We start from the raw sequence: 15,669 nt of genomic DNA, 5'->3' as shown, positions 1-15,669 counted from the left end.
ATATCTTGTTTATTGTATGGGTTAAAATAAACAAGTATGCAGACACAGTACACAAGGGAATGGGGCTTTGATGTGCAACGCAGTGAAGTTAAGTCGGTCTAAACTATATGATTAATTATTAAAGAATGTTTTCTGGATGTTCTATAATATCAAAACGTTCAATTATGAATGTTTACCGTGCAACTTTGCATTATACCGCACACTGTAGGCCCTCACGTGTAATATTCTCATGCCCTGGATGCATTTATTTCACCGCTCTGTTTGCCAGACTGTAAACATGAATACATGTCGTCTGGGGAAAATGGAAGAATTACCTATATAGTGGAGGCTGAGAAAACGAGATTTGTTGAGAGTTAGTTCAAGCTGTCTGGAGTGTTCAGCATCACTGAGCTCCAACCAATGGAAACTCCTCAGAGACAAAGCAGTATCTCTCTCCTGTCTATCCAGCTGCCCCGGACTGGCATTATTTAGCTGCTGGTCGTCTCAGTCCATCCTTTCTCAACTCTTCACTTGCCTTTTGTAATCCATTCTCTCACATTTCTGCTGCCTTGTCTCCAAATTCACAAGGTTTGGGCTTGAGAACGGATAAAGTTTCAGAAGTTTCTCGAAGTTTTTCTCCATCTTAAGCATAAAGAGATGCTCATTGTATTATCTGTGAAGTCATGATTATGATTTTCCGTTGCAGACTCGGGTGTGATGTGTGCAGGACACTGGCAGTTCTTCTTCCCCAGGCAAAAACAGCCTGTTGGCTCAGAAAATATCAATGAAGCAGTGCCACAGCTCCGTAACATCGCTGTGAAATGGAGCATGTCACATACTGCCTTGACCCTGGAAATGTAATTGATTGATAGATGGTCGGATGGATTAATGACAGACAGCATTCCACCAGAGACCGGGCTGGCAAAAAGACATCTCCGGTAAACTGTGTACGAATCGCCATTCTAGCCAGCGTGCCCCTTCCTGTCAACCTGCATCTGGCTGGTGGGGCGAGTGATTGATGGCAGCTGTCAGTCTGCTATCCGCTCCACCTCGTCACCCCCGCCGGATGCAACTTCTGCCATGGTAAGAGTCCATCTCCCTCTCCTGGCAGGTTTGACAGAGTAGAGCGCACCCCACCCCCCACCCCCCGTGGCAGGGAACTAGGCGTGGAGGCTTGTAAGACTGATGTGGATATATTCTGATTGAGGTGATCAGTTTTCTAGGACAGGTACGACATTTGGACATTCAGACATGCCTTAACAGTCACCACACTGTAGGGAGCAGCAAGCAACCAAGCGAATGAATTGTGGTTTAGCTGCTGGAACTGAAGGGGAGACAGTTAGAGTGAGAGAAAAAGAGAAAAGTCAGACAGGCGATGTCAAGTGAAAACCAGAGCTGCTGATCATTACACACCAAACGTGGTTTGGCTGTAAGTAAACCTGCCAGGATGACGACTGAAAGGCTTTGAATGTCATTAATTAATTAGTCTAAGTAAGATCACAGGCCTCAACATCTACATCAAAGAAAGTAGCTTTACTTTCATTTTGCTAGCAGCGCCGGGGATCGGGATGCAGCAGTGTGGACGGGTTGTGCTTTCCTTGCTAGTGGAGTTAAAACTTACAAAAGGGAATTGCAGAGAGACACAGAAATCCCCGAGTTTGGCTGTATATCAAGACACAAAGTTGTCGTATGGATTGCAGATGCACTGCAGTGCATCTTTAATCAGGCACCAGAGGCTAGTGAAATCAACCCTGACCTGGGTGATACACATAAAAACAGAAAAACATCTGTTTGGGTGTTAAATGAGGATAGATTTTGTACATTTATATGACTCAGGAGGTCTTTGCTTATTCTGCATTTTATATACTTTTTAAAAAAATACTCAGCATTTGCATTCCCAGTAGGAAATGACATATGCTCATCGTAATAACAATCTTTATCACATACCTTTAAACTTTTGCAGGTATGAAACATGGCACTTGGTTTACCATCTGTTTTGTACCCATGTTGACCTCGTCAGCCACACAGCTCCTTTAGCCGCCAGCTGCCCATTGGCTGAGAGCCACAGACCCACCGTTAAAACCTCAACATCTAATTGTATGACAACTTATATGTCACAGAAACACCTGAATACAACAGAAATACTTAATTTCTTAGAGCACAATATGACCAACGATATGAAGGTGTCAGTGCAGTGTCACTCAGACGTGTTGTTGCTCGTAACTGTAATGCTTCAACGAACTTGATGATTCATGAAATTGATGATTATCCATAAAGTATCTCCATACACTGCGTTCCTAACAGACAGTTACAGGGACAGACTGCATCATGATTAATCTACCAGTCTATCAATAACTCATGACCTTCCAACTGTGGGCAGACACGTTCTATTATGCAGACTTTTATATGTTCGCATGACCTAAAGCAAACCTCACATGATATGAATTTGTAAGGCTTGTCTTGTTGGATAGATCAGAGGAGCACAAAGCCCATCATAGCTTCATTTATTAACTACTGTAGGGTTCAAATGCACAACAGTTGAACAAATGCAGAGGGATTGTACACTTCACATGTTTAACTGATATACTTTAGCACCAAACATACTGTATCCCTTTATATGTTTTCCTCTAAAGGCTTATAACTGCAGTAGGAAGGATATTCATATAAAAAAGCTGAACCATTTCATCAGAACAAATCATAAAAAAACTCTGCAACAGTGAGTAGTGTCTCATCCCCATTGATTCAGACTAAGCAGATTGACTATTTTTCCTAATTTAATTCCACTGACCCTGGCAGGAAATCAATTCGGTGCACAGGAAGTGGTAAAACTTAAAAGCAGAGAGGAAAACTGAGTCTTCACTAGAAATGTGTTTTACCATGGTACAGGGTTGTCAATGGATAACTGTTGGTCAGTGGGTTAATTTTGATGCCATGTGCTGTACCACGTTAAGGACAAACCTAATAAGTTATAACGCAGCGCAGCCTTGCAGACGAGTTTTCCCAGTGACTACTCGGGGTTTTGCAGCAAAGAATTCCCTGAAAAGCATTTTCCCCAGAGGTCACCATTATAAAATAGACGTCTGTAGAACAGTTGACAGGACACCTCAAAATGCAGACTAGGTCTGGTATGACTCCTTCCATTATGAATTTTTGATCCATGGAGGTTATATATTTGTTTAACTTTCCTTGAGTCAAGAAAAGTGATTTTGAAACCAGTGACATCATCACAATATGATGTCTACGAGCAGCACCACCTGGGTCGGGTAGGGGGTAGCTAGCGGTGCCACTAATTTGTTGATTACTGCTGGTAATGCCTATGATAGCAGGATAGTGTTGCTGCGGAAACATTTTGTGCCCACTCTCCAATCTCCCCCCAGGTTGCCCCAGTGTGTGAAAGCAACTTAATTTTTAGCCACAAAACCCCTTTAGTATTAACTAGGCTAAAGTTAGCATCATTAGCGGCATCAGCACAGCTAGTGGTGCTAAAATAGTTGATAATGCTAAAGTGGTTTTGCAGCTGAAATTAAGCCAATTACTCACTAGGCTTATAGGCTACTGCAGCGTTAGTGAGTTAGCTTGCTAAGTAGGTTGGCTATACTAACAAATATGCTTGTCAAAAGGCTACAATATTAACAAGTTAGCGTGCTAACGAGATAGTTATATAATACACCTCATGGTGCAACCTGGACACATCATCAGTGAAGGACCTGGCGTCATTGGGTGTTTTGGGTCTTATCTTCAGACACCCTCTTCCAGGCGAGCCGGCCAGGGGTGATCAGTCCCAGACCTGTGTCCAGGTAGCTAACTGTGCAATTCGTCACCCCTCTTAATCCAGAGCCACCAGGAAGCCTTCTCAGCGGCTTCCAGGATGTTCTTGGTGGCTCGTTGTCTCTGCTGCCCATAGATCCCTAAGAGTCTCAGGACCCAGTGTAGAGATTGCCCTGCAAAGCACCTGCAGCCTACTTTGACAGGTTCACAGTGGGCCTTCCACCCCTCCCTCCAACACTCTGCTACCAGAGAAGCATATTTGGCTCTCTTTTTCTCTCTTGTGCCTCTTCCATTCTGTCTTCCCAGGGGACAGTTAACTCCAGCAGCACCACTTGCCTGGTTGTCCTGGACACCAGAACCATGTCTGGCCTGAGTGTCGTCAGTGTAATCGTGTCCGGGAACTTCAACTGTCTTCCAAGGTCGACTAGGAACTGCCAGTCTCTTGCTGTTGAGAAAAGCCCTCCCTGGGCCTTTGGACGGGGTTGAGGCTTCTCTCCAGCACGAACAAAAGAGGTGGTTCACTTTTTGGGGTGTTGCGACGTGCTGGAGTTGATGGCGGTACAGATGGTATCTGCTACTGCCCGCAGGACCTGGTCATGGCGCCAACAGTACTGCCCCTCTCCCAGGAGGCTCCGATTTCCACAGTTCTCTCCACGTGATTTTCCTGCCAGTACTGTGCTCCCACTTGGTCCAGGCCCCCTGCTTGCCCATGCCCACCATCCTGCTGAGGTGAATTTCCTCCTCTTCTGCCCGCACCTCCTCCTGGATCAGCCTTCACCTCACCTTTCCCCTGGCATTGCTGTAGGAAGGTGTTGGGGTGCTCCCAAGTCCGGCCCGCCCAGTTGCCACTGTGTCCAACAGGATATTGTGCCGCAGCCTTGCCTCAGCTCAGTTGACCGCTTCCTGGGCACGCCACTTCCTTCCTGTTGTGACCTCCACACCCGCGGAAGAGACCTTGGTGTCAGTAGAGTCTCTGTAGAACAGGACTTCTCTGGCTCTGGTGACCTTGAACTCCTCCACTAGACTGCTGAACAGAAGCTGCAGCTTGGTGTTGCGCCCATAAAGGGGGATGCTGCTGAGACTCCGTGGCAGGCCCAGCCACCTGGGCAGGAAGTGATTTATCTTCCGTTCGAAGCTCTCCATGGTGGTGATTGGAACTTCTTATACCAGAAGAGGCCAGAGGAGTCTGGGCAGGATTCCATGCTGGTAAATCCAGGCCTTGAATTTCCCGGTAAGTCCTGACCTGTCCACGGTAGAAAGTCAAGAGCTGAGGTCATCACTGGCTGACTGGCAAGATGCAGTGTCCTTCAGATTGCCGGTGAAGAGCTTCTCCAAACTGTTCACTGGCTTCTCAGACACAGATGGATCTTTGTGTCCCCCAGAAAGAAGCGGAACTGGTCGGTTACCTTAAGGACAAGAGACCTAGATTAGGCAGGCTTGAAGCCATTCTTGCCCATGTAATGAGCCTTCCCAGACCTCAAAGGATCCACCTGCTCCCGGGCACAGATGTTGTGGTTACCGTCAGCTCGTCCATGTACGCTCTAATTGGGGGCTGTTGGGTGCCAGATCTGGACAAGGGGTCTCTGCACTCTACTTCGGCTGAATTCACAAGCATTGTCATGGCAAGTGCAAACAGGGATACAGAAACCGTACAGCCAGTGATGATGCCCTTCTCAAGACGGTGCCATGCTGATGTAGAAGACCTGGAGGACACCCTAAGACTGAAGTTGTTATAGTAGTCAAGGATGAGATTTAGAATCTTCTCCGGGACACGGTGCTTCATCAGTGATTGAACCATATGCATGAGCCAGGTCTAGACAAAGCACCACCAGGTCGCCCTACTTAGCGAGCTAACACGCTAACCCTGCAGTAAGGTTTTTGTGCAATGTTGCCAACGATTTTGTTCAAATGTGCTAACTCCAATTTGGAAAACTAGCTTAGCTCTAAAGAAGCACAAAACAGTTTTAAAAGCAGCACAAGAGCAGCACACTGATGATGTCAGAGGGCTGTGACTGGTTGAATGCCATGTTGGTCCAGGAATATGATGTGGGATGTTGATCCAGGAAATGAGCAGCGCCTCGAGCTGGCTCCCAACTGACCCAAGGGGTGCGCAGTGCAGAGTGGTCAAGGCTAGCTAACCAGTGGAGACAAGGAGGTGGACAGTTTCCATATGCTAACACTGCTAGCCACCTGTCAGTCAGCAAAGCCAACAAAAAATAGGATAAAGGCAAGACGTACAGTACAAAACATTAGAACTCACTGAGTCAGCGGTGCAGCAGACTAAAAGGAAAGTGCCTTGTGTTTTTCATCGGTCAACACCCCCACTACAAAGTTGAAAGTGGATAAACAAAATTGAAAATAAAATGTACTGCTTTCTTGTAACCCTTGATTGAATGTGTCTGGTGTAGCTTTGAATGAATAAAACTTTTACCAGCCATATACTGTAAAGAAATTTTCCTGAGCTACATAACGAACACATCATCAGCTCAACTGTCAGATTTCAAATCTTGAGGTCAAAAGTGTTCTTTGAATATTTCCATTTCTTCTACTATTACAAAGTGCTCTTTCCATTATTAACTCACGATGAGAGACAAATCTTTGCAGGTAAAGAACAAGTGAAGCCCTGAGGAGAAAAAAGGCTTTCAATTTCCTGATAAGTGATTATTCAAAATCTTCATCTCTTAAGTTCACTGCTGTGGAGTTTATGGTCAAAGACAGTGACAGTTATATTTCCTGTGATGTGAAACAGCCGTACTCAGGGCAATCTAGAATTAACTGAATACATCTACTTTTCATAAAGTCAAAACAAACTCATATGGCTGTTCATCTCAAGGCCTCCAGTCATAGTGCTCTATATATCTGAGGGGAAAATGATGCAGATTCTCACTGGACTAGGTTGTTAGCAGCAGATACGGCTGGTTATATGTGCGTGTTCCCTCTGCTGACTTTTGTCACAGGGGATTAAAAACATAAATATGGTTGGGGAATCCAATAACCATGTGCAGTGAAGGGAGAGCATGCATCATCTGCACCTCGCAAACAAAATGTCACCAAGCATAGCTGCAGCTGTAACCTTGACAATGACAATAATGGCTATTAAAATGTAAATAATGACAGCTTTACCCGGCGGGATTACCATGTCTGATCTGTCTGTGTAACACGGTTGGAGTCATCAGTGGCTGGAATCATAAACCCTATTACAATGTGATCATAACGCCACTGCAACGTGAGATTGATTACCTCATAAACATAGTTTACAGAGTATGATATTTAGTTTCAACAAAGGCTAACCATGCTAACAAGAGGTTCAGAGGGACAGCTGAACCCACATTACAGCTCCATACACAGCAGGATTACCTTTTGTAGAGACCACATGGAGGCCATGTTATCTATTAGCTATATCAGTAATGTCACAATGCATTTCAACAGGGACAAGCTCTTTTTGAAGACTTACTGTTATAATATTTGCCAAATGATGTAAGTGTGGCACCAAAATATCAAAAAATATGCTCAGCTCACCTGGCTGTTAGCATTACCAACAGCTCACTTCTTGAGGAACTTTCTTTTTTGTTTGGTTTCTGCCGTTTCTGCAAGTTCTGACAGCATTTTGGGTGCAGAGTCATCTCAGTGAACAGCCTGGAGACCCCAAAAGCAAGCTAAATATCAACCAGAAGAGCAAAACCTTGAAAGATGATGACATGGATGACATGTGAGATTGTGAGGCAGAATCAAATCTGTTTGTTTAACTCACATTAAAAAAAAAGAAAGAAAAAAGAGGCTAACATTGTACATCACCACTAGTAACGCTCATCATTCATTCATTTTCGGTAATCGCTTATCATGTTGCCTATCCAGCATTGGGCGAGAGGCAAGGTACACCCTGGACATGTCACCAGACTATCACAGGGCTGACATATAGAGACAGACAACCATTCACACTCACATTCACACCTACAGACAATTTAGAGTCACCAATTAACCTGCATGTCTTTGGACTGTGGGAGGAAGCTGGAGAACCCAAAGAAAACCTACACTTTCACAGGGAGAACATGCAAACTCCACACAGAAGGGCTCCCCCACCACAGGTTCAAACCAGGAACCCTCTTGCTGTGAGGCAACAATGCTTACTACTGCACCACCATGCCTCTGGTCCTGACTTGTTTTAATGGTGTCTTGTAAGCCCATACAGGCTGGGCAGAACTGTTTGCATTCATATATCCAGAGGATAATCTTAGTAAATACAGAAGTCGCCTATCCCGTGTGAATGCACCACATGAAGCACAGATGTGGGGGGGTACTTTCTAAATTACACAAGGTCCTCAGGTAATACTAGCCCCATGCTTAGGACACATAACAACAAAATATATGATTTAAATCCAAAAAACAATTGCTAAAATGTGTAGTTTGCTTATTTTTGGGGGGTTTTTTTTGCTGCAAATTAATTTACATTTAGAGCCAGTCTTGAGATAATGAGAACAATATTGCTAATTGATATAATGTTATGTTAAACCAGTGAGCAGGACTGATCTTAACATCATGGCCGGTGCCTTGAATTTCTGAAGCCTTTGATTTGAAGCCAATTATGCCTCGAGGTCTGCTCATCACTGAATAATAATTTTGGCCAGTTCTTCCCTGCATGACAGGTATGATAAATTAAAAATGGCAGCGGTGTCAATAAAGGGAACACCAGTACATATTAGTTATGTGTCGGTCTCAAATGAGTCAGCTCCTTTCAGTGAACGAGCCCGGAGCTGTTCATTTTCGTTACACAGCAAGGACACTTGTTCTTAACATATCTTACTTTTCACCATCAATATGACCAAATACTTCTTGTATTGTTCATGTGTAGCTAATAATGTTGGATGCTCTGAATTTGATCCAGATCTTACCCTGTCATTGTCCTGGTTATTTTGTAGATAAATCTAGTAACCCTCACTCAATAATGATGAACTTTTAACTCTCTGAAAGAAGCACAGCCGTGAGATCTGGCTCCTTTCAAACAGCCGTAATTCTTATCACTACTGCATATTACTCAGCTCAGCTCCTCAGCTGCTGTGTTTCCTTTGTTTAGGCTCATGCTAGTTGTTCAGCTACTGACTGTTTTTGCCTTGCAACATAGAAACTGAAGCTGATTATTTGTGTGTGTATGTTTATGTGTGTGTCTGTAAGGAGCCATCTGCTAACAAAGCAACCACGGCTCATCTGGGTGGAAAGACGGATGAAATTCCTGCATCTGTTTCTGCGGTTTCCCCCCCAAATGCTGATCGCCGAGAAGTGTGCGCTGAGCATGCAATGAAGCGCCCAGTGCCCAAAAATAGGTCTGTTGAGGACAAGACTAAGAATGCATGACAGGGGATACAGAGCGCTCTTGGCAGACTCTCCGGTCAAATCAATACAAATGAAGATGTCTTTTTGAAATAGGGCAACAGGCCCCTGCTTCTTCCTGTTTTGGCTCCGCTAACGGATCAATCTGACGGGGTCGTGTGCGAGGCAGGTTCACAAACACAAGTCACTTAAGCATAAAAACTGACACTGGCTGTGTTCCATCCCAGAGATTTGTCCATTTCATAGCGCCCTCCCTCACAGATCTTTGGTGATTGGACATAAAGCCATCCTTCTTTATACCTTGTTATTTACACTCAGTAATTCTACTGGATCTCCAGAGGCAGGAGAGAAAGAGCGTGTGTGTGTGTGTGTGTGTGTGTGTGTGTGTGTGTGTGTGTGTGTGAGTGAGTGTGTTTGTGGGTGAGGATGTGTTTGTGTGATGGGATTTAAGTGCCAGTAGAACAAACAAAGACTGAATCCTGCGCATGATTAATTATGTGCGTCAGCTTTAATGGCAGTAAATATTAAAGCTCATATCAGTTTGAATTTGGATTAGGTGTATTATCATGAGAGGGTGCGGTGCAGTAATCAATGGGAAAATCAGTGTTGGAGGTAATTACAACTGCAACATATCATAGAGTTTACACTATTAGCTGTGAGAACTGCAGAGCTGGCGGTTCATTTATAGCATTTCATTGTTTCACCTTATTGAAACACCTCTGTTCTATTAATTAAGCTGTTGTTTGGATCGGACAGTCTAATCAGTTTTCGGGAGCATGAGCAAACACCGTTCTTAAAATAGAACTCCAGTTTCATATCACGTTGCATCAGTTTACAGACTCAACTCCTCCGCTGACATCCTTTGTATAATAAATGGATAACAAGTGCAGGCAGTTAATTTGTTAGCGCTTTAGTAGATCATATTTGTTGTGGTGTTTTGTTCTTGGTACGTGGGGGTGCTTTTATTTTAAGCTATTGTATCACAAGGGAATTCCCCCGCAGGGAGCTATAAAGTAAATGTTATCTCATTGTATTATCAGATCTGAGTGAATTCATATAATATTGTGTCTGGATCTAGATGAAAGGAGAGTCTAATATAATAGGTTTAATAGGTACCAAACTGCAAAATGCACTGCACTCTTATCCACAGAATTATCTAATTGCTATTGAAGCCACCTCTTGAATCTGTTACTCTTGTATTTATCTCATCGTGGCATTTTCCAAGGACCCTTACTCATCAACATAAAGGTTTATAGATACATTTTAAGATACATCAATCAATATTTTTATATTATCAATCAGTCACATACTGTAACTGTGTGTAATATTAAAGAGACTTCTTGTAGTGACAAATCCAGAGAACATTACCACCTGACTCTGCATAGGGCTATCGTGATAACCACATTATTGCAATAACACGCTATTGACAAGCCAGCCGCAGGGGATGGCAATCAACTGTTACAATCACGGTGTTCATGTGTTTTCTTTTTTTTACGGGAGCACCACATATTTTTAGGGCTGTAGTCTCCTGGTCGACTAGTCGATATTTGGTCGCTATGCTCTCGTCCAACCAAATTCTCATTGGTCCAGTAATCACGTGTTACTTTCATAAGGAGAAAAGTGCTACATCAATAGCTTTCCAGGATTAATCCATTATTTCCTGCAGAGGGGGGACAGGCTAAGTTACCTGTGAAAATGGGGGTGTTTTCAAAACACCCCTGTTGTTGACAGAAAGTTGAACTCGCCCACCCTCACGCTCAGCATTGCGGTGACGCAGACCTCAGTCAGTTTCTGTGTACCACCACCATTGACCTCAGTGGAAACAAAGCTTGTATTTACTTGTATTTCACAGATAAGAAACAATAAATTGTGAAGACAGTAAAGCCTCCACTAAAATAGCATTTTAAGTCGTGTGTGTGATTTATCCTTCAGGGATTTATACTTCGGGATTTATCCTGGCTTCATATGAGCAGAGGAAATCTCCGCTCGTCACTAGGCTAATGTATACAATGTAAAATGCCATAGGCTGGCGCTAATAACGTTAGCATGTTGTATTTGCTTGGAAAACGTGTTTACTATAAAAGCCCGAACATACTCGGGCGTACTCTAAGCGGAGCGGACTCCGCAAGGAATGTCTGCAGTCATTCGGGCTTTCATAGTCAAGCGCACTTCCATGTTATAGTTTCCTGTAAAAATGTCCGTGAAAAATCCCCGCGATGTGAAAAATACATGCAGAGCAGTCACTGGTGCGGGGAGCGGAGTCCGTGTGGTCGTAAAATCTGAGCTTTGTGCGCACAGGGCTTGCAGATGTCCACTTTGAGTTTGCGCAGACCTCCGTGGAGTCCGTTCTGCGTACGTTCCGCCGGAGTATGTTCAGGCCTTTAGACAGTTGTTTTGTTGGTGAATCTTGTGAGCTGTAATAGAGCCAAATTATGTACTGTGACTGATGTTAAATGCTGCTGTTGTCCCTGGTTTTATATGAGAAGAGGAAAAGATCGCCAGACGCTAGGCTAATTTATACAATGTAAAATGCCATAGACTTGTGCTAATAACATTAGCATGTTGTATTGGTGGGGGAAATGTGTCCAGATAAAGACAAGTGTTTGTCTGTCAGTTCTGCGATTTATAGTGAAGCCAATTTGTGTACTTGTGTTTGAAACTGTCTCTATTAAGCCATATTTAATGTGTTTTTTGCATCAACTCTATAAATAAAGTTTGATTTGAACTAAACTTTACAACACTTAACACAGTCCTCCACCGCCAACTAGTGTTTTGGAGGTGTAACTGCAGAGTGGCACAGACACACCACCGCAGAAGTAAAAATAACGTGCAGATTACTATAAAAAATATTCAACTTTGGATAAAACAGCATGACCACTTGTCATTGTCACCTTTTACCTGGCCATCCAATCACAGTGGAGGGGGCAGGACGGATCGCCTCCCAAAGACCAACTGTCACAACAATAACAATGGAGGAGAAATAAATACTGAATCAACATAAATTGGCGGGTCCATCCTCTCTCCCTACGTGCTTCAGCCTCCCCTTCATTTAGATGAATATTCAACCTGATGCTGACATATTTATTTCCTTGGATATTCTGTATTATAGCAACCAGATGCAACCAAAGCCACTAAACTGGAATAACATGCACCCCTTATTTCGCCTCGTTGCCAATCTGTATTGTTTAAAAACTGTTATTTTGTCTTTCAAAAACAACAGTATACCTTATAATAGCCTTACAATAAAGCACAAACATTAAAAATGGTGGTTAAATGGCAGTAATACCACATTTTGCACTGTTGAGCCACCCTCATCACTGTAGCGGGAAATTACTTCACTGCAACAGCCCTAACTCTGCAGCCCCCCTCAGCTCAAGACAGTGTTTTAGCATCTTTTAGCACATTGTTTTCGTCTTGCAGCCCATCCACTGCTGGATGTGTTATTAGGCAACCATTTCCCATAACATTATGAAGTGATAATCTATCAATGTTGTGTTTACAGCTTGTTCCGCTGCTCCCAAGAGACTGAAAGAAATAAATTAATGATGCTTAAGATTCCCAGTTTACATGTCAAAAGTAAGTTCGTATCCAGTTCGAGCTTTTTCAGTACAGTGTAGAAACATTGAGAAAGCTTTAAGGTTCAGATGAGTCTGTGAATAAAAGGGATGGAATTCATATTTACACTAACTGAGCCAGCTAGATATTTTAAAGCTACACTAATGAATATCTTTCGTATTAATAACAGATCAAGGGACTGGGTGCATGTGGAAGACTTTGCTTTGCAAAGTGACACATTCACAGATAATTATCACCAAACTCTGCAGCTCCAAACAGTTCTGTAGAAACTTTTAGCCTATTTTAGCTCCTTATTTTGTTTTCTAGGCCCAAAAACTCCTGTGAGTAGGCTATTCCTTGCAAACATAGTAATTTAATTATCATTTTTTCGGGCTGCCACTGAGTATGAATTTTTCTAGTCGACCAATATTCGTCATTTAGGGCCATTAGTTGACTAGTCGCCCGCATGTTTATGATGTTACTTTAATTATTAAATGAAATATTTTGGGCGGGGCAACACAGTGGTTTGAGTTGAAGGTGTGAGAAAGAATAGTATCAGTAACATTGTTAACACTGTGCTACATTACAGAGAAATACAAAAGCGTACTAATGAACCTTCATTAATATAGGCCTATATTTTATCTCCAAGTGCACGTCACACACTGAGTGAGCCGCCTGTTAATGACGCTGTGGGCTAAATGGCATGTAGCTGCTTCCATGTTTCAGATGATACGTCATGTTTGTAGTCGACCAATGAAGATGAGTTTACATATCACCTTGGGTTCATCTTTCACCTTCTCAAAATGATCCCACACTTTGGATTTCCTGCCCGACATGTTATTAACTAGCCTGTGGAATAACCGCAGGTACCAGTCCTGGAAATTCAGTTAAATTAAGTCATATAGGTTTTCATTTATTTTGACAAGGTGCAGCTCCTAATAGAGTTTTACGATTGTTTGTTCTGTGTTGTTTTTCTGCGACTAAGCGACTAATAAAATCTTGCCGACTAATGACATGTCTGGCTCACTAATGTTTGGTCGACTATTCATGCTATAACGACTATATTGTTATAGCATGATAAAATGTTTTATGATGTGTTTCCACTCTCTTCCACTGCACCATCCATCCATGCATCCATGCATCCATGCATCCATCCATCCATCCATCCATCCATCAATCCATCCATCTATCCATCCACCCATCCATCCATCCATCCATCCATTTTCGTTCCCTTATCTGGGGCCGGGTTGTGGGGGCAGCAGGCAAAGCACCCCAGATGTCCCTCTACCCAGCAACACTTTCCAGCTCCTCCTTTGGAACCCCAAGGCGTTCCCAGGCCAGATGAGATATGTTATCCCTCCAGCGTGTTCTGGGTATGCCCTGGGGCCTCCTACCAGTGGGACATGCCCGAAACACCTCTAACAGGAGGCGCCCAGGAGGCAACCTGATCAGATGCCCGAACCACCTCAACTGACCCCTTTAGACGCGAAGGAGCAGCGGCTATACTCCGAGCCTCATTCTTTTGGTCACTACCCAGAGCTCTTGGACATAGGTGAGGGTCTTCCACTGCCCCACAGTGGCCAAAAAAAGGATTAATTCAGCATTAAATTTAGGGCTAACTGAAAATTCTTGTTGCAATAAATAGGCCACCAGCACATTTTCTGCTCAAACGCTGACAATATGATCACCATTGTTGTATTTTATGACTAAATAGTGCTAAATAGAAGCAGTTTACAATTCAAAATATGCTTTATTGTCGAGCTTATCGTCTAAAAAACATGTCGTACAGAGCGGATATATACAGAAGGTGTCACATCACGGCTTAGAAAGCAGGACAAGCTTTGTTCTTATTTCTGCCTGTAAGAGGCTGCAGAAAACGTTCACTAATACAGAGGGGTTTTCTTGGAGTGTAAGAGCAACACACAAAGCTAAAAATCAGTATTATCCCCTTTTAAGCCCTTGTCAACTAGAGACAAGCAATACTCCATCAAGCTTCAGGGAATTGTAATACTCCCACACAGACTGTGCAGTATTGAATAACAGCCTGATTTAAGTGCCCATCACTGTCCTAATTGGTTTCCTCTGGCTCCGTGTCTACTCTGCTTTCTCAATCTCTCTCTAACGTTCTGACCATCTCTCTATCCGTCTTCCTCCCCAAGGCATTGGACACATCTCTCCCGCTCGGCTCTCTCTTACAGTACTTTCCTGCTTGGTCTTATATCTTGCTGGCTTGCCTTCCCTGCACAATGACTTTGATTAAAATGGAGCCAGGTACCCATTACATTGATCAGTTCTCATTCAGCTATTTTTGACCACAGATCAGCATTAACCAACCATTCCAGGGAAATATATCATACTGTAACAGCTGCTGTAATCACTTCAGCTGATCATGATGAAGTCGTGTATTGATTTTGGTAAAAGTTAACAGTGAACTTTATGTTGAATACATTGTAATGTAGTATAAGGCATATACTTTTTAGTCTCGCCACCAGACAATCAGAGATCTCCGCCTTCTGATAGTCTGGGGACACTCCTTTCTAAAGTGTATTTAACATTGCATTGTAACAAGATGATCAATGTTATTCACTTTATCTGACAGTGGTTTTAATGTTTTGGCTGATCAGGAGAGAGCCAGAGTGCCACCGTTTTAGAGGTGTGCATGCATGAGTTTCAGAGCCACAGCTGTAAAGACCCTTTTACTGTTAGTCTCGCCACCAGACAATCAAAGATCTCTGGCTTCTGATAGTCTGGGGACACTCCTTTCTAAAGTGTGTTTAACACACCGGAGAGAATGGCCGGCAACAAAGCAACGCCTCTTGCATTTTTGAAAAGGACACACCCTCCCGGAAATCTGCGCTCCCCCTTTTCTCGTCCGCAAGGAAACAAACACACAGAGAGCTTGAAAATGGATGCCGAGAGATTTAACTCCGTTTTACCAAACGTGTGCTCAGTCCACAAGATTGTGGAAATGAAGGACTTAAAGCGACTTGAGCCATTTTGTACCGCTACACGTGTTTCTAGTCGGACTATGTTTACGAGCAC

General features: G+C 43.3%; 1 pseudogene; it reads right to left on the bottom strand.

The window, feature by feature from the left end:
- Positions 1–3,780: 3,780 nt before the first annotated feature.
- LOC125887843 (uncharacterized) lies at positions 3,781–5,530 on the bottom strand (annotated as a pseudogene).
- Between the last annotated feature and the right edge of the window lie 10,139 nt (positions 5,531–15,669).

This window comes from Epinephelus fuscoguttatus, linkage group LG4 (assembly GCF_011397635.1).
Source record: "Epinephelus fuscoguttatus linkage group LG4, E.fuscoguttatus.final_Chr_v1".
Taxonomy (NCBI): domain Eukaryota; kingdom Metazoa; phylum Chordata; class Actinopteri; order Perciformes; family Serranidae; genus Epinephelus; species Epinephelus fuscoguttatus.
Note: the sequence above shows the minus strand (reverse complement) of the source record. Positions and strands in the feature narration are given on the sequence as shown.